Source organism: Tupaia chinensis, unplaced genomic scaffold, assembly GCF_000334495.1.
Source record: "Tupaia chinensis unplaced genomic scaffold, TupChi_1.0 Scaffold000382_1, whole genome shotgun sequence".
NCBI lineage: Eukaryota > Metazoa > Chordata > Mammalia > Scandentia > Tupaiidae > Tupaia > Tupaia belangeri.
In genome coordinates, this window is record NW_006159884.1 from 198,375 (window position 1) to 212,094 (window position 13,720).

Sequence of the window (13,720 nt, forward strand, 5' to 3'; positions counted from 1 at the left end):
GAAAGAGCTGATTATGGAATTAAAACAACCAATGTCCAATTAACCCCTGTTTTGGTCAGTGTTTCGTACACAGTTTGGATAATTGGCATACTTTAGTTCCATCAAGGGAGGCAGCTGGTTTATTGGTTAGCATAGGCTCCTGGGAATAAGAAATCTGAAATTCTTTTTATCAGCTTTGGCCCTACAAACTTAAGTTTGACCTTGGACATCCTGTTTACCTTTTTGTGTCATTAGCATTCCCCATTTGAAAATCAGAGGTAGGTGTTGCTCCTTGACCATTCCTGAGTAAAGGTACTATAGGAAGAGTGAGATAAGACTACAGATATTTGTAGAGCTGTCAAGAGCAAGGATTAAAAAGTGCACATTGTCTTGCAGAATGTTAGGGATGCTGCGATTACAGAAGCGCAAGGACAGGGGATTTATTAGAGTGTGCAGCAGGCTCTTCAGTGCCCTGCACCTCCTTGAAGCTGGAAAACCAGTCCCAGTCAACAATTTCTTGCTGTCTGCTTTCTCTTCTGCTTAATCTTTCTAATCTCTGCTTCTCTTCCTGTGTCTACTCCATTCTTTTCTCTCAGCATACTGACTGCTCTGTTTATTTCTGGTCCATTCCCCTGAGCCTTGTGGTCATGCATCAACATACAAACCTTATGTGGGAGTAACACACATACTTTTACTTTATGTGGAGTAACTAGCAAGTGAAAAAGTTTTTGAGAAAGTTCTCTGTAATGTGCTATATGTATGAATAGAATAGTTAACATTCGTTGTGTGCTCAGAAGATGCTAAGATGTGTTTTACATACATATTTCAGTTAATATCATAGCTTAATGAGGTATATATTATTGTTCCTCTTTTACAGCTAAAGAAACTGAGCCTAGAATGGACAAGTAAATCTGTTGAAGTCACCCCTACTGAATTTGTAGGAATCCAGAGACTATTCTCTTAACTACTATGTATTCTGGCTGTTTTGTTTTTTGTTTTTTGTTTTGTTTTTGCTATAGGGTGCGTGCGCTCGCCAGACAGAGACAGACTGAAAGCGAGAAATCACCCACCCACCCACCCCCTGGGGGATGGCCACGCCACAATCCCTTCTCCTCCATTCTCCTCTCAGGGTCTTGGGCATGCATGCACACACGTCCGGCATGTTTTAAGCCACTGGGTCCGGGACTAGAGTCGCGGTCGACTACGTGGGAGTCCAGCAACATAGCCATTATGCTAACTGCTAGTCCCTGTTCTAGCTGTTTTGATTACAAAGAGAGAGAAAAAGAGACTGAGTGACTAACTTTGACTAGCGGGACAAGATTTTAGATTAAGAAATGTAATCTAGAATTCTGAAAGTGCTACCAAAGTTTATTTTACCAAATTCTTTTAAATATATATATTTTTTATAGTCTGTGGCAATTCAGCAAAATAGGAGACCTTTATTTCATTGAATCAACCACCACTTGATGGACAGTCAATCACTCACTTGTTTTAAGCTTTCATGTTCTTTTTTGATAAAATGTGAATCAGAATAAATTATACACACACACATACACAAGCATATACGTGCATGCATACATGTACACTAACCTCAGGATGAGACTCAAAGTATGTCCTGGTATTTAATTGAATGCAAAGGTGTGGTTCAGAACACCTATGAAAAAGGTCTTTTTAAACATACAGTACGCTTGGTAGGAGTCAACAGTCTGTGGCAGAAAGCTCCCAGGAGGTCTTGTGTACTACTTCAGCCAATCAAGAATTTGTAAAGGATTGCAGTCTTGCTGCACCCACCGCAGACTGGTGCCCAGGAACATTCGTCTTCCTTTGTTTGCCCTTTGCTAGGCTCCTGTCAACAGTAGATTTTAACTCTCTTATCTAGATCTTAACAAGGTGATACACCTAGTCAGTGGAACATGGCAGCTACTTTCTGATGTCTGAAAGATAACTGGAGGATTAACCTTGTATTCTGTGGCTACAGAAGGACCAACCATCAGACTAAAATGAGATTATAGCCCATTACAAGGAAGAATATTACACTGTTGAAATTGTGCAGATAAAGAACAAGTTCTCTAAATGAAGGGTAACCCTTTTTGAGTATCTACTCTGTGCCCAGGCTATATAAACATTGTCACATTATTCCTCATTGTGGCTATATAATATAGAAATTGATTGTTGCACATTTATAAATGATAAAACGTTCTTGTATAGTTAACTTGCCTAAGGTCAAACATGGTATATGGAAGAGCCAGAAACTAAACCCAGAGCCATCTGATTCCATACGATACCACACTGAAAGACAGGCATAGACACTAGTTTTTTGTTTTTTTTTCTTTTTGTTTTTTAAGAAATAAACTAGAAAAACCAAAGTTAGCAAGTAGGCTTTGAGGGGTTTTGGCAAATGACCTTTCACCTCTCTTGTAACCTTTAAGTTTTATAATTCTGTCAGTTTTGGAAACCTACTTTACGAGTGTACTGTTAATGAAAATGTTCACTGGTGGGAGAATCATTAGAGAAAATAGATTTCACTCCATAAAAATTAGCTGCTCTTTCAGTTTTATACAAGTTTTATAAATTTATGTGTCTACTTTTATGGAGTTATAGGGTGTTTATCAGTTTAGCTTTAAATAAGACTCATTAGTCCAAATGAATAAAGTGCCTTTAAAAAAATCTATCATTTTATGATAATAGAGAAGAGTATTTGATGTGATCATACAATATCTTTAAAACAAATGCCTAACCAGCTTTTGGAATATAGTAACACCTGTGTTATTTTTAATGCATATTGAAGACTGTTAAACTCTACATTTGGGAAAACTGGGTTTTCTAAATCTTCTTCATTCATGTCAAAGTTAGAGCTTTTTTGGAGCCACATGACTTCTTAGCCTTCTCTGACCTGAGAAATAGTATTAAGGTTTAATACCATGCTACAAAGCAAAAATGGATCTGAAGCTTAGCTCCTCCATACAGGTCAAAGAAGTGATTTTCCTTTACTTTGTATTTCAACATGTGGCAACAGGCCATTGTGGTAAGAAGTGGGAAAGGTGCAGCAGTGGCATCTTGACTTGTCTTGTTTTAGTTCTTGAAACTTACTTGAATAATATTTGTTCTTGTTCAGTTGGTTTTTAGCTTTTCAGGATTGAAGTCTTTAAAAAGTAGTTTGATTACTTTTTACGTATTCTGACTGAATCACTTTATGGTAAAATAGTAAGTTTAGCTAAACTTGATAAAAGCTTATACTTGAAGCTTTCAAGAAGTTCAGGTTCAAAATAAAAAAGATAATCACTGTGACTCCAGGAGGTTGACTTGCTCCATGTTCTACTAAGAATGCCATCTCTGCCAGGGGTGGGAAAAAATGATGACAAAAATGTAATTTTTATCCATAAGGAGTTTCCACTCTCATTGGGAGGCGGGCATGAAAAAACATAGAATCTTGTAAGTGAGATGATTGAAAAATATACTGAGTTCTGTGGTGTCAGAGATGAAAAACTGCCCCTAGCTTGTGGAGTTCAGTCAGGCAACACTGTCTAAAACAGAGGATGAGTCCCCAGCTAGGCCTTATAGAATGGAAAAGATGTCCTAGTTCTTTAGCTTGGTTGCAGGTAAATGGGATTATTATGTGATCTTCTGTGCATTTTTAAGCCTGGTATATTTCAATTGATGATGATGGTAGAGATTCATGTGGGTAAATGAGGAAAAGGCTCTAAGCTAAAAATTCCTTACTCTTATTCTTTCTTTTGTATTGAGTTGTTTCCTCTTTGTTGTCTTATTTATGTCCTCCTGTGTAATGACAAGAAGTGAAATATATAACAGATTATTTATCATACATAAATGCTAAAATTGAAAGCACAGTAAAGATGAAAATGCAAAGCAAAATATAAACAGGAAATATTGATGGCAATTTTAAGTAATTGATACTGAGTTGAATGAACTACTAAACCATAGAGTGAGCAATACAGAATATATGTGCAATTCCACATATCATTGTTTCATCTCAAAGTAAAAAAAAAGGGAAGGCAAAAATGTGATTTTTTTTTAAAGCTAAACTATTTAGTTTTTTTTTATGTTCAATGATTTTATTAAACTATGCCAGTAGTAGATAGTAAGTAAGTAGATTTTTGTTTGTTTTTAAATGATTTTAATTTATAAAGTAAATGTTCTAAAATATTTTTGGTCCAGTAAGTGAAGTCAGAAAAGCTGTGACCTATGTGTCCCCGCTCTTTCTGTTTCTCCTTCAGCTCATTTGGGTCCCTTCTAATGCTAGAGACATCCTGCATGGGCACACATATGCCCAGCATGTTTTTCAAGCAGCCAGGACTAGGATTCGAACCATGGTCATCTATGTGGGATCTGGCTCCCTCTGCGTTGAGCTTAACTGCCATGCTTGGGGATTGGTCTTCAGCCCCTTGTCTAAAGCCCTCGTATTACCTGCGCTTCAGTCTATATCTGTCTGTCAGTGTTGGCCACAGCAAGGACCACATACATATAGGCTACCCCTATACACAGATGGAGCATGCCTTAGACCTGCACAGCCCAAAGCTGGGTCTTAGATTAGCAGTTACTGAGATTACTACGTCAGACACTTGGTTATGTGCGCTCACTGGCAAAAGAGAGGCCAGGGGAAAAGTGTGTGACAATTTCTTCAATAAAAATGGAACCATTTAAAGTAAGTAGTCTACTGATAGTGTGCCAGTAGCTTTATCTTCCTAGTTGAAGGGATATTTTTTAATGTTACCTGTTAATACGTTAAGCTATACAACTTCCCTGGGTACACTGTGTGAACATGTTCTTGTTTTTGTTTACTGATCCTTTGGGATGGGACCCTGTCAGCTTTATTGACTTCTTTGTTCCCTTCACAGATACCATCACTAGGTATGTCTGTCCGTGGATTGTGTCATAGTGATCATTTCTCCCCCACTGACTGGCTGAAATCTTCAATCTAGAAATCTTTGTGTTCTAGGCCAATACTGGCAAGAGCGGTATCATACAATGTTTAGCATTTATAGAAAGTCAAATCCCAGTTGATGGTCCAAACATAGCAAGGTAGCACTTTTACCCCGAATGCACATAAAGAACGTATTTATTGACTGATAAGTGATTACTCTAACATACTTATTTTTTAAGAAATTCTCTTTTCAAAGAAAATATGTCAGTTGGTTTTGTGATCAAAGTTTGATGTACCAGGGACCAGCAGTTAGCGTAATGGCTATGTCGCTGGACTCCCATGTAGTCAACTGCTGTTTGAGTCCCGGACCCGGTGGCTTAAAACTCACGCCGGGCGCGTGTGCGTGCGTGCTCAAGATCCCGAGAGGAGAATGGAGGAGAAGGGATTGTGGCGTGGCCGTCCCCCCAGGGAGTAATTTCTTGTTTTCTATTTCTCTGTCTCTCTCTGTCTTTCTGGCGAGTGCACGCGCCCTATAGCAAAAAAAAAAAAAAAAAAAAATCTCTCAAAAAAAAAATTTGATGTACTAGTTAGCATTCATTAGTAGTGATATTTTTACTCTTCATCAGCTCAGTAAAGGAAGTGTTATTTTCAGTGGTATTTTATTTGATAATTTGATAAAGTGTTTTCTTTTTTTCCCTATTTTGTTGTTATGAACTAGAAACCTCAACTAGCAGCCTTTCTAAGATAATTCAGTGCTGTTATTTTCATTCAAGCCTATTTAATTTATAAAAAATAATTTTGCAGAATGAAAAACATAATAGAGAACGTTTACTTGTTACTGAAGTTATCAGCAACCGTATAAAGCTCCAGTGCTAGTATTTGATTCAACATGGAAAACTTTTTTTGGAGGTTTTTGCTATAGGGTGTGTGTGCTCGCCAGAAAGACGAGAGAGAAAGAGAGAGACAAAGCGAGAAATCACCCCCTGGAGGAATGACCACACTGCAATCCCTTCTCCTCCATTCTCTTGGGATCCTGGGCACGCACACACATGCACCCAGCGTGAGTTTAAGCCACTGGGTCCGGGACTTGTGAACCACAGTCAGCTGCATAGGAGTCCAGCGACTTAGCCATTATGCCAACTGCCGGTCCCAAACATGGAAAACTTGTTTAGTATGAAAATATCCCAATTGCATTGTACATCCTTAAAAATTATTTTGATCAGGATGCTTCAATAAGAACATTCATCATATAAGTCTTAGTTTTATATATGTAATTTAAGATAAATGCAATATTTTATTTGAAGAGATGAAACAAAAGGCATGGTTTTGGTAAGATTATTACACTTTTCAATAATACAGTCTTTCATGAAGAATCATATGTATTACTTTTATTGATTACCTAAGTTCTTCCTATATATAAAATTTGAGAACTATCATAGGAGACTGTGGATTCCTCATAAAACTTTCGTGATTGAACCAGTACTTAGCAGTTTGGGAAGAAGTATCCTAAGATATTGTGGAACATACTATTAATTTCAACTTCAGGTGGGGCAGAGGCTTGAAGATACAGAAGCAAAGTCTGCTTACGGACCTACATGTTAAATTATTTCAAAATTGTCACCTAGCAGAAGGTCAGTTAAAACAAATAAATGTGCAAGCCTAAATAACACATATACATACATAAAAAGTCATAATTTTAAAATGTATACACACTGATTTCTTCTTGTTTTCAGTGATCTAATACAATATTTTTAAAAACAAAAGTACATGGAGATCTTGTCTTCAAAGAGGGGGAACATTTTTCAAACAGAGCATACCCTGTGAGTAAATACAGAGTGTCTGCTAAGTGTACTAAAACCCTAGGAGCTTTGATCAAATGCCAGCTGTTACATCAGTTCTGTTGGTAATCTTTCTTGCTGATCTGTGACCTTGACCTTGTGCTTGTGTCTGTATGTCACATCTATTTTAGGGATGGGGAAACCATAGTTGAATCTAATAGGATTTATGCTTCAGTCTCAAAGGATGTCCCTGTATATATACAATAAACAAACTGTTGCAGGAGAAGGAAGGTCCATTTTCCATTGTATTTATTTTTTGGTAAAAATGGAAAATATTACCCTTTTAAAAAGTGATAGAAAGTGCCAATTACTCTAAAGAACTGTTGGAAGAGGTTAGAAGAAGCTATACACAGTGTGAGTTTTATATTTAAACTTTTTTTTTACAGTTATGTGCTATGAAAATAATTTTCTTATACTTTGTGTTCTCTCAGAGAAACTATTCATTCTTTGAGAATAGTAGAAAACAACAAATAGATATCAGTACTAACAATAAATATTGTACATGCACTGTCATGTAATGACAATTCTTTTCCTCGATTTAAAAATAATTGTAGTTATAATTTTATTTGACAATATTCTAGTTTCTGTGTTCTCAAGACAATGCAGAATGGCATCCAGGATTGGGTTTTCATAATATAAGTTGTTTGGCAATGTAGCTCTCTTTAGCTCCTTTGATTGTCTAGCCTTTGATTCTTAAAAGTATTCTACTTTGTTGCCTTAGTTTATTCGTGGATTAAAATGTAAAAGAATTAAATAAACTATAGAGGCAGAATAAGATGAATAATGTTAATTGAATCCAGTTCGTATGCATAAGCTTTCTGAGGATAATTCAGAATAAACAGGCCCTTCTTTATTTCACTGTATCACTTACAAAGGCTGTTTGTTTCTGTCAGCAGGGCAATTATTCCATCTCTCTCTTACACGTGTCTGTGTCCTTATAGAGCCTAAATCTTTACTATTTGCTTGCATTTTATTCAGAAAACAGCCATTATGAGATAAGGAAAAGTGTCAGTTTGAATATAAGCTCCTATTTAGTTTTTTAAATAAACATCTGTTTGAAATTTTGTGATCCAACTGAAGAACATAGTAAAGATAAATAACTTTTGAGAGATTGCATGGGGAGGGTGTATGGCTATTTTAAAACCATTTCCTTCCTCTAGAATTCACTAAAAAGACTATAAAACACATTGGTGAAGGCTATTTCTACCACTTTATGACAGCATATCATCTTTCTGGTTAAAATGCTTGTCATTTTATCAACTACAATTTGACAAATTACTTGAAATCATAGAAATAAAATTTTAGAGGTGAAGAGGTTCTTAGATACCTATGTCCTTGTGTTGAACACTCGAGTTAGTCTAGCAGCTGTGTCTCTTAGTAAGTCTTTTGAAATAGGGACTGTGAGTGACATAGTTTTTACTCCTATGGAAGCAGCTGATAAATAAGTTAAAGCTGTGGACCTGGAAGGTAGGAGCAAATTTGACCTTGTGCAAAAATGGATAAGCCCCTTAGGTTGCAATGGAGAGCATTCTGGGCAGCTGTTTTTAGTGGCTACAGTGTCACTCACAGATAGGGTAGTGTCTGAAGACTATTTATCTAAAATGAAAACCCCTGGGAGAGTGCAAAAGACTCTTAATCTTTCATTTCAAATGTTGAGACATTCAGTTGAAAGTCTTTTTAGATAATTTCACTTTCTGGGCACCCATTGAATTGTACAACCATACATCTACCTTTTGATGAAGATAACACTGCAAAGAAAGTCACTATCTTATTTCAGTTCCATCAGAACACACACACACACACACACACACACACACACACACACACACACACACACACACACACACACACACACACACACACACACACACACACACACACACACACACACACACACACACACACACACACACACACACACACACACACACACACACACACACACACACACACACACACACACTTACATATATCAAAACATAATTTTGATTTTTTTTCCAAGAAAATTAGAAATATTGTCTAGTAAATTAAAATTTTAGGCTTTTTCTTTTATTGCTTCTTATCCCCTGGTATGAAATATCCATTTTTGACTGTTTTGTTTATTCTTTTTTTAATGTTTTCTTCTAATTTTTTAATTTTCAGTTTCTCATAGATAATTCTCAGTGGTCTTCACTTTGTAATGAAGCTATGGGAGTCTTATCTGTATCTTGTTCTGTGAAAAATATGTATAGGGTTTTATATTGTCTTAACTTTTAAATGAACTTTAGTTTGGAAAGCAAATTTCAACCATTTGAATAAAATATTTGATGTTATGTCTTATTGGTAAATTGTTGAGTTTTTGCTTTCTGTTCAACTTATAAAATTTCTTTTCAAAGTTCCACCTTGGAGAACACCAAAAATTCTCTGAATTATTTACCTGAATCTGTATTTTTTAAATGGAAGGTTCAGTAATTAGGATCTTGGAATCTTCTTAGTACTTAGATTTTTTCCTCCCTAATACAAAGTGAAATATCTTAATGTCTTTCTTAGCTTTTTGTTGTAAAACAGCACCTGTGAATTAATCCACAGTGGAATGTAGATGATACTATTGTCCAACAGGAGTTATTCTTGAATGACACAATTAAGTAGCCCTTAAATTACTTCTGCGTTTTGAGGAACCAGAGCCAAGAATCAAAATGCTCATTAAAGCGACATTGCAGAAATTCCTATAAATTCTATACTCAGATAGGTATTCCTTGATGATACAGAAGGAATTGGGGAAGATTTTATGGAAACAGTTGGAAGTCATGTGGTAGTCTTTAAACATAATTTAAATAACATACAAATAACATACCAAGCTACATTTAAATGTTTCATTATTTCATTGTGTGTTTGTTTTGTTTTGTATTTTTAACAGGTTTTTGCCTTAGGTCATTGGGTACCCTGGTCTGGCTGGAGAGACAGTGAGGGAGAAAATGAGAAATCACTCCCCAGGGGTATGGCTCAGCTGCAGTCCCTTCTCCGTTCTCCTCCCTGGATCTTAGGCACTCACATACATGCCCCCAGTATGTGTTTCAAGCCACCAGGTTGGGGACTCCAACCATGGTCAGCCATGTAGGAGTCCAGTGACATAGCCATTATGCCATCTGCTGACCCCATTTGATTGTGTTTTTAATGGAGAATTTGATTGAAGGAAGACACTGAATTCTTTCTTTACAAACAGCTTGAGAAAGGCCTCTGTTATCTGTTCCTAACTGAAAGTACTTCTGCTTGTTGGAATTGTGTGAGATGCATCATTCACTTATTGAAGTGAAATCTTTTTTCTTTTTTAAGAGAAAGATGTTTGCTATAGGGTGGGTGTGCTGACCGTAGAGACAGAGAGACACAGAAAGTGAGAAATCATCACCCAGGGGGTATAGCCCTGACACAATCCCGTCTTCATTTTCCTCTCTGGATATTGGGCACACACATGTACGTGCCTGGCGTGAGTTTTTTAAGCTGCCAGGTCTGGGACTCCAACTGTAGTCAACTATGTGATAGTCAAGCGACAACCATTCCGTCATCCGCTGGTTTCTACTTAAGTAAAATGTTATTACTAGGATTTTGCCATTTCGAATGGTATACATGTTTGGCAAAGTTTCTTTTCAGTAAGTCATTTCCAAATAAATAATGTAAAATTCATTACCATGAAAATAGTTTAACTAGTTTAAAGGATCAATATAGTACTTACTTGTAAATTGATAATATGCAAATTATTTAGAACCATCTTTTATTGCTAAAACCCTTAAAAAAAGTTATACTTCAACCTAACTTCATACTTTTCAGGGATATTTTTTCTTTATTTTTTGCCAGAGAGCACATTGCTAGCTAGAGAGAGACACAAAGAAAGGGAATGGGAGGAGTGAGAAGGCACCTCCTAGGGGGGATGCCCACACTGCAGTTCCTTCTCCATTTCTCTCTCCTTTTGGGATTTTAGGCAGGCAAACATATGCGCTCTGTTTTTTTCCAGCTACCAGGTCCAGACCAAACCTTGTAGTAGGCCAGGTAGGATCTGGCCACCTTAACCACCATGTCACCAGCTGACCCCTCAGGTACTTTTATAAAAATGAAAATGCAGCTTTTTAAAAACCATATTCTTAATAGTTCTAGTAGGTTTAACAGCTATGCACATATAATGTAATACTGAATGCTGAAGAAGATGAATATGGGTATATCCTTGATTTGATTATGGTACACTATATGCTTGCCTTAGAAAACCATTCTGTAACCACAAAGAAAAATATCACTTACATAAACACCAAAAATCATAATTAAAATGATAAAGTTTTTTAAAAAGATTAAAAACACACTCTGTAATTCAAGCATTTTACTAGATACTTTATTAAACTAACCTCTGTATTGACATTTGAATCTTTCCCAAAAATCTACCTATTCATATAATCAAGGTTCCATGGAATTATTTTATATTTAGTTGGATTACTTTTAAATAATTCTGTCTCACCATAATAATTTTTTTTCACTCTACATTCTAGTGGACCAGTAAAGTCTCAATTTATTAAAATTTGAATTTTATTTTGTTTTAGTTTTTGCTATAGGGTGCATGTGCTCTGTGGAGAGAGACAGAGACACAGAGAGAAAACAAGAATTCACCCCCCTTTCCCTGTCCCCCATCCCAGGGTGCTGGCCATCACAGCAATCACTTCTCCTCCATTCTCCTCTCCAGATTATGGGAACACATGCAAAAGAACCCAGCATGATTTTTTTTAAACTGTTGGGTTCAGGATTCAATTCCACAGAGTTGACTATGTGGAATCCAGCACCTTTTAAACCATATGCCATCTTTTGGTCCTGAAAAAAATTATTTTTTTTCTGAGAGGTTTTTTTTTTTTTGCTATAGGGAGTGTGCGCTCACCAGACAGACAGAGAGAGACAGAGAGATAGAAAGCGAGAAATCACCCCCTAGACAGGATGGCCACGCCACAATCCCTTCTCCTCCATTCTCCTCTCGGGACCTTGGGCACGCACACACACGCGCCTGGCGTGAATTTAAGCCACTGGGTCCGGGACTCGAACCGCTGTCGACTACATGGGAGTCCAGCGACATAGCCATTACGCTAACTACTGGTCCCCTGAAAAATATTTTTAACTTATAAATAATGTTAAATTAGGAGCAGAAATATTCAGTTTATAATTTTAACAATGTTAAGTAGATAGGAATTTTACTCAATTCTCATGAAATGCCTTAACTTTTAATATACTGTCAGGATTCTTTGGATTTAGTTTTTTTGTTTAAGAGGTTTTCTTTTGTTTTTTTTTAATAGCAAGAATTAGATTACATGAATTTCCTGGCAGTGCCTCAACCTCCTCCAGGTTTTATATATGTATTATTTAAGAATAATGCCATTACACTAACTGCTGGTCCCAATAATGTTAAATGATTTTCAAGTCACATTCAATTTTTTAATGTATTTGTATTTATTTATAAGGTCACATGAAAATAAATAGCATGGGTGAGGAGAGAATTTTTAAGGAAGTAGTTTTTTATTATTACTATTTTTTAATTAGACTAGAGTCCAGCACCTTGGCCATCACACCAGCTGCTAGCCCTGGAGAGAGAATTTTATATTAAGAATATTTTAGAAATTTAAGCATGCAAGTTCACTTTGCCTGCTGCTTTAGATTGTTGTCTGTCAACATCCTTTTTCTTAATGAACATTATTGATCAATCCTAACACAGATTTCCAAGCACATTGGAAGTTCAATAAGAGTTTGTTATATTTGATGTAAGTGAAAGCAAATTGGATATTTTGTATGACTTTTACATCATCATTCCTTGGATTTACATTGGAGTTATAGTATATTGTTTCAAATTTGTGGTTTCAATTATTTTAGCTTCTCGTTTATGCATATTTTCAGAGGGTGAGGATGTGTATGTGTGTATCTAAAGATGACTGTAATGTTGATGGATTTTCTTTACCGGATTGGTACAGATAGCTGTACAGGGGGTTTGGATGCCCCAGTGAATGAATGGTCGTTCTGAATTCAGTGACTTATTATGATGTTCAGTTATATATTTAAAATGTTGCAGCTGTACTAGTTAGCACAGGTCTTAGATCCAGGGAGGTTAATGAAATTGTTCATGCCATTTTGTGCTGTTAAAATTAAGTTTAATATTGAGTATACTTTTTAAGAAATGATTATGCTAAATCCTTGTCATCCAGTTTCTCTGTTAAGATGGAAATAAATGGTAAGATAGGAGAATAAATAGTAATGTACAGAATTGGAGCCCCATTGCAAAGAAACTATGGTGAAATTTTTAAAACAAGCTTCCATATCTGCTTTGTAAATTCAGAAATGTATAAATTCAACCTTTAAAACAACAAATAATACTGTGCAACTTATGTATAGTAAAAACTGTAATTGAAATAACATGAGTAATTTGAGTCCAAAGATGCTCCAGTAACCTTATCTCACTCTTCTGCTTCAATGAAACATTTTTGAAGCCTACCTGCAAATCAAATATCAAATCACTAATGTTGTTTTGACTGGTTTTCTTCTGTCTACTAAAGAACTAACATACTGGCATTAGTATGGAAAGATAGATACACAGTGGATTTACATGTCCCATTTAATAGTTGGGAATTATATAGCCACAGGTTTTTTTTTTTTTTTCTTTTTTTTTGGAGAGGTTTTTGGTATAGAGCACATGCGCTCGCCAGAAACACAGAGAAAGACAGAGAGATAGAAAGCCAGAGATCACCCCCCGGGGGGATGGCCTCGCCGCAATCCTTTCTCCTCCTTTCTCCTCTAGGGATCTTGGGCACGCACGCACACACAGCTGGCATGAGTTTAAGCCGCTGGGTCCGTGACTTGAACCACGCTCGACTACATAGGGGAGCCAGTCCCCCCAGCCACTACTTAACTGCTGGTCCCACCACAGTTTTTTAAGAGTGTTATACAGTGGTCGGGACCAGCAGTTAGTATAATGGCTATGTCGCTGGACTCCCACGTAGTCGACCGCGGTTCACATCCCGGACCCAGT

The 13,720-nt window shown here is 36.5% G+C and overlaps 1 protein-coding gene across 2 annotated transcripts in view; it reads left to right on the top strand.

Annotated features, from left to right (window-relative positions):
• Window positions 1-13,720, top strand: part of NRIP1 (nuclear receptor interacting protein 1) — a 77,726-nt gene that overhangs the window by 55,980 nt on the left and 8,026 nt on the right. The window lies entirely within an intron of this gene.